Here is a 13,888-nt window from a genome sequence, read left to right on the forward strand (position 1 = left end):
GATTGGATAAACGAAGCAAGGGAGGAATGGAAGAATGATGAAGAAGTGTGGGCACTTATTCGAAAGCTACAACAAGATTCCAGTACATCTGATACATTTAGCTGGCAAAATGATTCATTATGGTACAAAGATCGCTTATACCTCTGTAAGAATTCCCAGCTAAAACAAAAGATTCTTATGGAATTGCACACTTCTCCCTTAGGAGGGCACTCAGGATTTTTAAAAACTTACCACAGGGTTAAGAAGGAATTTTTTTGGGATGGCCTTAAATCAGATATTCAAAAGTTTGTGGCGGAATGTTTGGTTTTCCAACAAAATAAAGTTGAAACAATTAAGACACCGGGTCTATTACAACCTTTATCCATTCCAAGCCAACGTTGGGAGGAGGTTTCAATGGATTTTATCACAGGTTTACCCAAGTCTGAGGGAAAGAGTGTCATCATGGTGGTAGTTGACAGACTTACCAAGTATGCACACTTTTGTGCATTATCACATCCATTTAAAGCCAGTACAGTTTCTACTGCATTTATGGAAACAATTCAAAAGCTACATGGAAACCCAAAGATTATTGTAAGTGACAGAGATCCCATTTTCACTGGAAATTTTTGGACAGAATTATTTTTTTGTCTTGGTACTCAGTTAGCTCATAGCTCATCTTATCATCCTCAATCTGATGGGCAAACTGAGATAGTAAACAAATGTTTGGAAGGATATCTTCGTTGCTTTGTATCTGATAAACAGACACAATGGGTCAAATGGTTGCCTCTGGCTGAATGGTGGTATAACACTTCCTTCCATACAGCAACAAAAATGACCCCATTTATGGCACTTTATGGGTATCAACCACCATCCATCACATCATATTTAAGAGAAAATTCTAAGGTTCAGGCAGTGGAACATCACATCGAACATCAACAACAAGTCCTCCAACTCTTAAAGGATAACCTCGTGTTGGCACAAAATAGAATGAAACAACAGGCAGATCAACATCGCAGTGAAAGAAGTTTTGATGTAGGTGATTGGGTATTCCTACGGCTACAACCATATAAGCAAATGTCCCTAAAGCAAGCTAAGAAGGATAATAAATTATCACCAAAGTATTATGGTCCTTACAAGGTGTTGCAAAAGATTGGTACTATGGCATACAAATTGGAGCTTCCTGCAGCTTCTCGATTGCACCCAGTTTTCCATGTTTCATGTTTAAAGAAGGTTATAGGTGACAAGCTCCCAGTTCAAACAATATTGCCAGAACTTGACGAGGAAGGAAAAATTATATTGGAACCGGAAGCAGTCACAGAAACAAGAACTCGACAGCTACAAAATCGATCAATTTCAGAGTATCTTATCAAGTGGAAGAACTTATCCGCTGAAGATTCCACATGGGAGGATGATAATTTTATGTAGAAGCATCCAAAACTACTCAAGCGTTGAGGACAACACTTTTTTGAAGGAGAGGGGCATGTTGGGTCCCTATAATACTAGTGATTACCCCATTACTATTGTAGTTATACCCCTTATTTATATTGTTGTGCCCCTATTACCCCCATGTTGCTATTTTTGTGCCCCATAAAATCCCTCTATTGTTATTTTTGTGGCTTTATATTATTATTGTTAGGTCGGCTGGATTATATTGTGACTCCTTAGACTCCTATATATAGAAAGGAGGTTTTGTCATTTGTTTCATCCAAGAACTGTTCATCTATGTAATGTAAAGGAGGTTGCCCCCTCGAAGAGGCTGAATTCTAAGGCGTTGATCTATCTTTTCTATCTTTTCTTGAGCTGGTTTCATAAAAGAAAACTTGAAGAAACTTTACTGGTAGCAAGTCGCTCTTGAACATGACACTTTCACTCCACGTTCGAGTCGGGTTGGGTTATTCCGTTCACTGGTCATATCACCATTGGTCCATCACACCATCCATATTTTGGGTTAATGCTACCAATCCATGTCAGTGTCACCGGTATGTTTAAGAGAAGTCACTCAGAGAATTCACCTGTGTCTCATCCGCTGCAATACATTCACACTCCATTCTTTCATGAACACCACCCTGAACCCTGTATCAGCAGATCATTTTCGCCTCGAAAAATCATTTACTCCGTTCCATGTCGTAGATGTGGGATTCATTAAGGCCTTCCTAGGATGGGTCACTTCTTGTCAACATCAGCTCATTATCCAAGAAGCCGACTTAGGAACAACCCTTTCAGTACTTTGAAGCTTGCATGCCTCAATGGCAAGTTTCTCACTTCCGGTGACAGGTTTACATCAATGGCCCTCGACTGAAAGATTTTGCGTGGTGTTCAACACCAAGTCCTTTTTCACACCACGTGAATTGTACTGTAGTACCTTGAGGGTCATCATCATTATCGGTGATTCCTCTCGTGCTTGTTAACAGCTTACATCAATGGCTGGTAATCCGGCGATGTCTTTCCATGTTCGACTCCAGAACATCTTTCACATGGATCGACTTGTACTCCGAGTGAAGATCGGACAAGTTTGAAGACCCCGGATCTAGTTTCATCCATCCGGGATGTGATATATTCAGGAAAATAAAGACATCAAATTTACATTTTTGTTGCACAAATGATCATCTGAATCAAAGGATGATGACCCTATCAGAATCATCAGTCTGCCGCACAGACGGTTGTCTGTCTTATGTACATGAAAATGAATTTATAAAGCTGAGCATGGAAATGCCCACCTCAGCTAGATCATGAAAAACATTATGAAGATAATGTATTGCATTGTATCTTATTACAGGTCGCCTTCCATCTCGGAAAAACATCGGATCCTCATGATAAAGCATTTCATCTGACATCAAAAGATTAACGACCTCATGCTTTATGGGGCAACTATTATAGACATTTTTGGGCATTGCAACCCCAATGATACATGTCCATAAACCAAGGGCTCCTAAGTCCCTAAAAGTGTTATTCCATACCCTAAAAGAACAAGGTCAACTAATTACATCATCTCCCAGAAGTTCTCCACAGGAAACTGCTCAGAACTGGTCAAAACTGGACCATACAGGTTGCTCAATGCTAAGGGTGTGATGCATCCTACCTGCCCAGTGTAAATGGTGTGATTCATATTAAAAATACATTTTGTAGGGTGCGATGGGTGAGAGTGGACAAATGGCAGAGACAGTTTGCGAGGTGGATGATCATAGAATCTTCCAAAAACTTCTCCTATGACACTTGCCTGTCTGAATTCGCCCAGGGATGAGTAGGAGATGATCAATCTCCAAGTGGAATCAAGAACTATCAGAGAGAGGACACTAATCAAAATCCCAGAAGCTGACTCACCCCCTGCAATCATCTATATATGGATCCCTCATCCCAGAGATCCAAAGACTGGAATTTTGTATCTTGTAAGGAAGCGCTGTTGGTTTCTTGGTGGAACATCATAGTGTTGGGTGATCTAAGCTTTTCATGAGGTGGAGAAGGGCTTTCATGCTAGGAGGATGACACTGGGTCAGAACAATCGGTTGTAATCCTCTTTGCTATTCTTGATATTAATAAAGCTATTCAAGTTTTCCTCCACATTCTTGTATGTTTGATGATATATGCATTTGTGTGGTCAATATATATCTGGTCCTATATTGTTTATGGTTGTAGATCTCTGTTCTTCAATAGTATTATGTTGCTTTGATTCCACAGGTGCTCTTTGAAGCTAGGTAGACGAAGGCAAAGTGGCAAGGATCTGTTAGAAGGGAGAGGAACCAAGCAAGGAACTAAGCGCAAGACTGAGGTTGGTGTCCTTTGTTCCCCTCTTATCTACCTCTCATAAAGGAAAGTGAAAGTAGCTTTAGTTTGTTTGTCTCTAAGATAGCTACCAGTCTTAGTGGGACTAGCAGCTCCGAGTGGACACTAGATTTCCCGATAACACCTTGGTAGGCCGAATTATTTTTCTGTTGACTGAGCTTCATGGAGGACATTTCAAGGCAACTTTGTCCACTATTGACTTTTAGGTTAGGGCTGCAGTTGACTGTTGTTGATTTTTGTTTTGTTAGGACTATTTTGGACATGTAATCATGATATTTGTACTCTCTTTCTCTTTATTGAACTATTGAAGAATAATAGGAAGATTTGATTATAGGGTTACCCCACATTTGGGTTTGCCCCTGGCATCCCCATATCTTATGTCCTCTTATCTTGGCTTGTCTTATACACATGTTTTAATGTTCTATCTACATTTACTGTCAATGTGTTTACATTAATCTGATTGCTAGTGGATATAATTGGAAATTGTCAATGGGCTGCTAAAGGAACATTGAAGTAAATTGTGCTAAAGCATAGAACATACCATTGTTATATAAAATTAACATGGTATTAGAGCTCAGGTGCAGACAAAGCCGAGGCAAGAGTGAAGCAAACAAATCACTATGAGAAGTTGTCGGACAAGGACATGTAACTAGTCCCAATCATGACTACATCTTTCTTCGAATCTAAGGAAAATCTTAAGGAAAAATCTGACTATCATGCATGGAAGATGGATCTAGATGTGACATTGGAAGAAAATGATCCCATGTATTGTGTCAAAGGAATAACAGAAGAGTCTCCTTCAAATGCATCTGTAGCTAAACAAACAAAGTACAAGAAAGGTGAGATTAAAGCTAAGAAAAATACTTTTGATTCTATTCATAAGCGTTTCGTTGCCTATATTTTGGATTTGGAAACATCTAAGGAGATTTATGGAAAGCTAGTTGGTATGTTAAAATTAAATAATGCAAATCAAGTTCTATTTTTCAAGAACAACTTGAAATACATCAATATGGATAGAGGATAATTCATGAAACACTACTTCATGACGATTATCGAGATCAAGAATGATCTCCTATCTATTGGAGAAGTCACTAGAAAAAATGATCTCTCTCTTATTACACTTGGAGGCCTTACAATAGAATGGGATATGTTCAACAGTAACATCCTAGAAAATGACAAGATTCAGGATTTGATGAATTATTGGCTATATGCACTCAAGAAGAAATTAGTGTGATGGAAAGAGACAAGCCCTTGAGTGGAAACAATCCTACAACCTTCTCCACTCATTTTAATAGGAGGAACAATGTTGTTCCAAGGACTCAAGGAAAAATGTTCAAGTCATGATTCAAAGAAGGAAGAAAAGGAATATGCTTCAATTATAACATGTTTAGTCACTTCATTGGAGAGTGTCCTTAGGAGAACGATAATCCAAGAGATGATGATAACAATAAAAATAACTACAAAGGGAATGGAAATCAAAGGAACAATGCATTCAACAACGAAGGAAAGAGGAATTATCCCATTATGCAAGATGGAAATGGCCTTCCTCCCAAGGAGTCGAGAAAATCTAGGTATGAAGAAGTTACTATTATAAAGAAGTTAATGTTGTAAAGCAAAAAGAATTTTATCGTATTTATGCCCTCTTCACCACTTCTCCTCCAGATACATAGGACCATTGGTTGATTGAGAGTGGTGCCTTAACGAACTTCATTGGTACAAGGAGGCCCTTTCAACCATTATTGGAAAGAAGATGAATATGTAGATTATACTTGGAAATAATACCACTTACCTCGCAAATGGAATTGGGACTGTTACTCTTCGCTTAAAGCTAGGTCAAACTCTCCACTTACAAGAAGTGTTATTTGTACCTGATGTGAAAAAGTACTTGGCCTCTATTTATGCGATGGAAGATAAAAGTTTTAAGGTGACATTTAATGATGGGAAGGTTCATGTTTGGAAAGGAACCAAAGAGATGCATTCACTCTTGGATTCAGGGTTGAAGGTATTTATTAGATTAGAGGAAGTCCACTAGGAGAAATGACTTCTGATACTTCTCTTCAATATCAATTATGGCACTGAAGATTTTCTCAACTTCATTTTAAATCCTTACTTGATGTAGGGAAGATGGTCATAGGTATTCCTGAACTCAAATTAAATCATGAACGTGTATGTTGTTGAGAAATGGAAACAAGATATTCGAGTTTAATTTATCATTGAATTAAAATGAGAATTTAAATAGAATTCTGTTCTCATAGAAACTTGTAAATAGTTAATTAAGTTTAATTAACTTAATTAGCTTAGGAATTTTGAGTTGGAAGTCTTTTTGAAGTCATGTATATGTTCTCCATAAGTTTTAGGGGTCCAATATGAGTTTAAATTGAGTTGGAAATTAGATCACTCAATTTACTAAGTTAACATCAGTTAAATTAGTTCCAAACTATTTCTGTAACTAATAGAGAGTTAATAATTAGTTGGTTCACTAGTGAATCCAGAAGTCACTCTAGTTAACTTAAGATTCCCTCATCAGAAACTCATGCATGTCAATTCTGAGAAAGACCCAGCTGAGACTAGAGTTGAGACTAGATATTGATCCGATGTTTGGATTCCGCAGTTTTGGAAGCATGAATTCCCTTTAAATACACACTATTCTTCCTTGGAATTACACAAGAGGAGCCTGGAGAGCTATGGAATTGGCTAAGTTTTGGCCAAGAGCTAGCTTGTGAGGTGAGAGAGTTGAGCATACTTGTGTGGAATTATTCTAGTGAAAAAAAGCATTGTATATTCACTCATATTTATGATTTAATGCAATACAAATAGTGGGCATTTTCAGCTGGGGATTTCCCCATATATGTATTGTGTTATGAGCCATTGATTTATCTTCTTCTTGTTCTTATTGTTTTCATCGACATATTGGCTTATAATGGTTGAATGTAGAAGTAGATCCTTGTCCTATTTTTTAAGTACATTGCATGAGCTTGTGAATCTACAGGATTTTCTACATATGTCAGGGATGTGAAAATGGAAAACATATAAGGGGACCATTCCCCTCAAGTGTAACTCAAACCACTGATATTATTCTATTGGCCCATTATGATCTATCAGGTATGTTGCCCGTAACATCCTTGGGTGGATATTTTTACTATGCTATTATTGTGGATGACTTCTCCCACAAAACATGGATCTCTTTATTAAAGAAGAAGGATGAAGTATTCAAATTCTCATGCACTTTCAAATCCTTATTCGAGAATCAAATAGGGAATAACATCAAAATATTGTGGACCGAATATGAGTTAAATGAATTCAAAGACTATTCTAGAGAAGATGGCATTAAGAGGGAGACCACTATTGCATATACTCCTTAAGAAAATGGGTTTCCAAAAGGAAGAATTGTACTATCATAGAATCCACCCATGATATGCTACATGATCAAGGTCTTATGAAGTTATTATGGGGAGAAGATTCCAACACTGCTATGTATGTCCAAAACATATGCCAAAATCAAGATTTGGACTTAAAGACACATGAATTGGTATTGAATGGTAAGAAACCTAATGTTTCACATTTTATAATTTTTGGTTGTCCCGTATATTTTCATCTGTGGAAAGAGAAAAGAAACAAAATAGATGTGTCTGGGAAGAAATGAACGTTTGTGGGATACAATGAAACATCAAAGGAATATAGAATCTATGTGCCTGGTCAAAGGGAAGTAGAATTAATTCATGAAGGCGCTCTCAATGAAGATTCTACTCGTACAAAGATCTGAGATCTTCCTATTTGTAGGAAGAAAAATGATGATGTTGATGCAAAAATGAAGGAAGAACCTTTGTATGATGAATTGAAGCTCAATGTGGAAGGTCTAATGGAGCCCATTGATCCACATCCTAGTGAGCCCTCTACCTCAAGACAAATACCTCTGTGGCTAAAATATACTCTTGAATATGTTGATAAACATATTACACCAAGAGGGAAATTTCATGAAAGCAAGAAGTAGAATAAGTACCACGGGTACTTAGATGCCAAGAGTACCATTGTACAATCTCAACCTTGCATGTTCGAAGAAACCACGAAGTAACAAGTTGGGAAGGATGCAATGAACATGGAGTATGAGTCAATCATGAAGAATTCTGTATGGGATGTGGTTCTGAGACCTAAGGACAAGTTTGTGGTCACTTCAAAATGGATCTACAAGATCAAACATGGATCTGATGGGAGTGTTGAAAAGTTCAAGGCTATATTTGTAGCTCGAGGCTTCTCTCAAAGGAAGGAGTGAACTACGATGAGATATTTGCACCTATTTCCTGGTATACTACAATCCGTTTAACTATAGCCCTTGCTGCTTCGCAAGGATGGAACCTACACGAGATGGATGTCAAAACAACCTTCGTGCATGGTTTGCTTAAGGAGTATGTGTATGTGGAACAACTCGAGGGGTTCAAGATTCAATATCACGAGACACATGTATGTAGCTTGAAGAAATACCTCTATGGGTGAATGCAAGACCCTAGGGCTTGGTATGGGAGAATTGATAACTATCTTATGAAGCTAGGGTTTACAAGAAGTGATGTTGACCTAGACCTATACTTCAAGATTGAAAAGGACAAACCCCTCATTTTGGTCCTTTATGTGGACCATCTCTTTATGAGAGGTGATGACCTTCTCATTCATCAATGCAAGAGGGAGTTGGACTTTGAGTTGGAGATGAAGCACCTAGGACTGATGCATTATTAGCTAAGGCTAGAGGTATGGCAAAAGCCATGTGATATTTTCATTTCTCAAGGAAAATATATTTTGAATCTACTTGAGAGAGTTCAGATGGTGGATTGCAAGTCTTTGGCTACTCCAATGGAACTCAACTTTAAGAAGCTAAGTGGAAGTTTTGTTGGGCCTAGATTAGGAAACCACACTGAGTAGTGTCAACTTTGTGGGGGGCTGATGTTCTTGGTCAATGCGTGTCCTGGCATATGATTTTTTGTCAATACGTTTAGCAAATATATGGTCGAGCCTCATCACATTCATTGGATTTCTACCAAGAATCTCTATAGATATCTCTAGGGCACAATCCATTATGGTATGAGATACGCTGCTGAGAACTTGAAGTTACATGGATATTCATATTCTGACTCGGCAGGAAATCTGGTGGATCATAAGAGAATGTCTGGGTGTTGCTTCTCTTTGGGGTCTTATTCTATATATTAGATGAGCACGAAGAAGAAATTGGTTGCACTAACATCGTCGAGGCTAAATACATTGTTGCGAGTATGGCTTGTTGTGAAGTTGTTTGGTTAAGGAAGCTCTTTAGTGAGTTATTTCAGCATGTGTTGGATACCACCATAATATTTTGCAACAAACAGAGTAGGATTTTCTTATTATAGAATCTCATGTTCCATGACTGCTACAAGCACATTGATATCAGGTACCACTTTATCTGTGATATGGTACAATAGGGAGAAATAAGGCTCCAACACATTAGAATAGATAAGCAGGTCGCTGACATTCTCAAAAAGCCTATAGGGAAGGTCAAATTCTTAAACTTGTGAGAGAGACTTGGATTCATGGAATGACCCTCCTATGAGGGTCCCATATGAGTTGAACATAGAGCTTTGGGAGCTCCTGGGGGCTTCGAGTACTTCTTGGAGCTATGAGAGACCATAGGGTGAGTGGCTCACCTTCTCTTGATGATGCCCCAACAAACATCCTACCCATGGAATCTAGGATTAATGGGAAGTATCTCTCATCTGGCCAATGAGTTAGGAAAATATGGTTAGGGACCACACCACTACCAATGGATGTATTGTGTGCTTTTTTACTCCCTATGACTAGGATGCATGGTGTTCAACAACTTGGTCTAGGATCAAGGAATAACTTTTGTTAGTGGAGAGTGGTATGATCTTATAACTCACTCTCGATCAATTATTCTTCATTACTAATTCATGGTTCAACAAAGTAGATAAAAGAAGGGAATTGATGACAACAATGGTACAGGATGACATGATGGCATGATGATGACAAATGGATTGGTAGGTGGAATTATGCCTAGTTGAGAAGGAGGGTTAAAATTTGAAACTAGGACGAAATTTTACCTTAGGAAAACACATATTATGGATATGATTATTTCATTGGATTCCTCTTTTCAAGAGGTCCAACTTTGATGTAAAGATCATCTCATTCTGAGAAGTAGAAATATAATTTTGAGTTTATTCTTTCTCATGCACAAACTGTGAAAGGTCAGTCTCAGTCAAATGTAGGCTCATGAAGCCTAATGGATGTGTCTCCTCACCCTCAATGAAGTGTATAGATACAAGTGATGTATCTCTCAATTTATCATCATCATCTCATCACATATATCTATCTCTCCTTTCTTGATTGGTTCATACAGCTTGGAGGATTCTCTACTTTGCACATGTGGATGAGGATGAAATTCTAGACTATTTTTGGAGGCCAAAAATTTTAGGGATTAGCGTAGTGTTCATCAATGTTGACTTGGATTTTTTGACCATGCATTGACTTCATTCTATATGAAAAAATCCTGATTTCTAAAGGCCACATTGATTTCCATGATATTTGAGGTGATTGTGATAGTTTAACTGGTTTGACTTCAACATTGACTTTAGCCTATGACCACATAAATTACAACAACGTTTCATTGGGTTGAATGAGCAGTTTTTGGGTTGACATTTGAATCCCTTGGTATGGTGAATTATTCCTTTGCTCAACAAGCTAGTTGGAGGGACTTTTACGGTAGCTTTGAGCACTGATGACTTTCTGGTTAGGGCTATAGTTGATTGTTGTTTTGAAAAGACTATTTTGGGCATGTAATTCTTATCTTTGTACTCTCTCTCTCTGTTGAACTATTTAAGAATAATAATAATATTTGATCAGAGGGTTCCCCACATTAGGGTTTGTCCCTAACATCTACCATATCTTGTGTCCTCTTGTCTTTGATTGTCTTCTGCACATTTTTTTATGTTCTATCTGCATTTCCTATCAATGTGTTTAAGTTAATGTGATTGCTACTGGATATAATTGGAAATTCTCTTTAGGTTGTTAAAGGAACATTGAAGTAAATTGTGTTAAAGCATAGAACAATTTTTTTTTATCTAAAATTAACAAGTTTTGACTCTTGAATATGTGGTTCTTGCCACTCCTGAAGAATTAGTAGGCTCTGTGGAAAAACAAGAAGAGCCTCCACTATAGTGGTGACGAAGACAACATTCTACTCTCAGGTGCAAATTTTGGTAGGACAGCCAAAGAAGAAGAAGAGGAAGAAAATCCATCAGATTATTATAAATAAGAGGAGGACAAGGAAGAAGAATACATGGCATACCAAAATCTAGACTAGATGGCTTAGGGATTCTAATGAAGATAGTGAACTTTGAAGACCAACTGGACAAGTTTTACCTGCATCTGAAAACACTTGAGGTATGTCACAATGATGTTGCATGTATAGTTTTCCGATGTACCTTGGATGGTATAACAGTTGTATGGTATCCCATCTTTCCTCCAAAATCCATCAAGAAATGGAGGTGGCTTAAGAAGATCTTCCTTGAAAAATTTGTTTATGATAAGACCCTTGCCATGTTATTGAAAGAACTAGGTAATCTTAGGATGGAGAAAAAGGAAAAAGTGAAATATTTCAACTAGAGGTTCAATTGCATATTGAAACAATTCCTCATAAACATGAAACCTCATGACTCCATCACCATAGATTACTACACCTCTTCATTTCTAGCAAGCATTATACAATTTTTGAAGAGAACTATGAAATAAGCTTTGGCAAAAAATTATGTAGAGGTCATCATTGTCGACAAGGACACATGTGCTATTGTAGTGATCACAGATGATGAACCATGAAAAGTATCCAAGGACATGGATAAGAGGTCTCAAGCCTCTCTGAGCAGGGCTAAAGAGAAAGAACCATCCCATATTGAAATCTTGATTGGTCTTGTGAAGTCTCTATCCAATTTAATGGAAGAGCTCAAACAAAGGTCAAGCAAGACCAGTACGAGTAGCAAGCCTCCCAGATTCAACCTGTTTAGAAGGACTATAGATTCTAGTAGTAGCAGCAACTAGCTGCCAATTTTTTCATAGAGATCTAATGTCATGTTCAACATTGAGAATATGGGAACAAATCAATATTGCATGTGTCATCAAGAACATAATTCAGAAAAGACGTTGCCATAGTGGATTCAAGTCATGAGTGAGGTTGCTACAGAACTTGTTGATTCAGTAATGGCTAGAGAGCATACTGAACCTACAGAATAAAAGGAAGAAGTTAATACAACTGATGAAACTCAAAGTGTTGAGCATACAATGAACATGTTTAACTATATACTCATAACCTAAAAGAATACTACTGATAAGAAACCTCTGAGTGATGGTTCGACCTAAAATAAGACCAACTGATACAACTTGAGAAGCCAAGGGTTGACAACTATAATTGATTTGTCAAAGTATAACTTCAAAGAAAATATGTTAGGAAAAATTAACTCGCTGACCAGCTCAACACAGGACACTTAGAGCATGTTTGGGAAAGTTGTCTCAATGAATAGTGTTTTTGACAACAATAAGGATAGAACCATCACTCTGGAAACCACAAACCAGGTTACATCCCTGGACACCTTGTCTAATCTTCCCATTGTTGACTATAACATAATTGATGATATGAAGATGGTTCGTGCTAATATCTCAATTTTTGAATTAACAAATATCACAAGCCAGTGGGACATCCTTCTATAGGAGCTTGGGCATACCTCAATAGTAAAACTACCTCTTCAAACAAGGGATCTGGTAAGTCTTCTCATTCTCTCAAATCTATATTCAATGCACTTATGATGGATGCAAATACACGCTGCCTACCTTTCTTGTTAAATTTTGACATCTCCAATTTTGATGTACACACTTTATTGGTTGATTTTGGTGCATCAATGAATGTAATGCCATTATCTATTACCAATAAAATCAATGTTGAATGGGACAAAATAGATGCATAGAGTATTTAGCTAGAAAAGACTCATGTCAAGAAAATTGGTGAACTCAGAGATGTCATCATTCGCTTATCATCTGAGGGACGAGTCCACCAATGTACCAACATAGTCATTGTAGACATTCTAGAGGCAAAAAAAAATTTGTTGAGAAAAGACTCGTCTAACAAGCTACAAGGATACTTTGCCACAGACTAGTCACACTTATGGCTTCCATACATGGGAAAAAATAATCAGATCTGTGTAGAATCAGAGAGGTATATGAAACACATTGTCACTCGCTTGAATGAGCATAATGAACCAATGGATTTTGCAGAATTACTTTTTGGCTATTTATTCCTTGAAACTCAACTCGGTTATTATCTTGCACAATGATCCCCAGTTCCACCAGATACACAATTGGATCTCATTCCTTGTCCAACAGGTGATAATGAAATTTGTAGAGTTAGTAGTAGTTATAGTAGTACTAGTGTAGTTCACAGTCCTTATACATATGATATTTGGACTATGTACTTTGATGGTTCCAAAATATAGGATGGCTCCAGAGCTAGTTACATTTTAATAGACCCACTACAGAGAAATATTTTGATCTCTAGCTGCTTGGAATTTGAGAGCACAAACACCACGATAGAGTATGAGGCACTCATCTTGGTCTTACAAAAGGCTATTGAACTCAATGTTGCCATCCTAAAAGTGATAGGTGACTCAGAAATTGTGGTGTGATAGGTATGTAACACTATACATTGTGTATCACCTCATCTTAGAAGTTATCAACAAGAGGTATGGAGTCTTATTTCACATTTACAAGATTTTAATATTATTTATGTTCCAGGAATGTGTAGAGGTATGGAGTCTTATTTCATATTTCCAAGATTTTAATATTATTTATGTTCCAGGAATGTGTAACGTAGTTGTAGATGAATTAGCAAACACTATTGTTAGGCTATGACCATTGAGGGATGATTTTACTATCGAAATTATTTATAAGCCTTCCATCCCCAATAATATCACTAATTTACATGTTTTCTATGATGGACAATAGACACTATGACTCATGGTGAACATTAACGTATTTAAAGACACAACGATCGATGAGGACGAGCATAAAAAAACATTGCAGGATGCAGCCAGTGCAAGTAAAGGAAACC

This window comes from Pinus tabuliformis, chromosome 9 (genome assembly GCF_031772625.1).
Source record: "Pinus tabuliformis cultivar Carrire ecotype Pingquan chromosome 9, CPIR1, whole genome shotgun sequence".
NCBI classification, from domain to species: Eukaryota; Viridiplantae; Streptophyta; class Pinopsida; order Pinales; family Pinaceae; genus Pinus; species Pinus tabuliformis.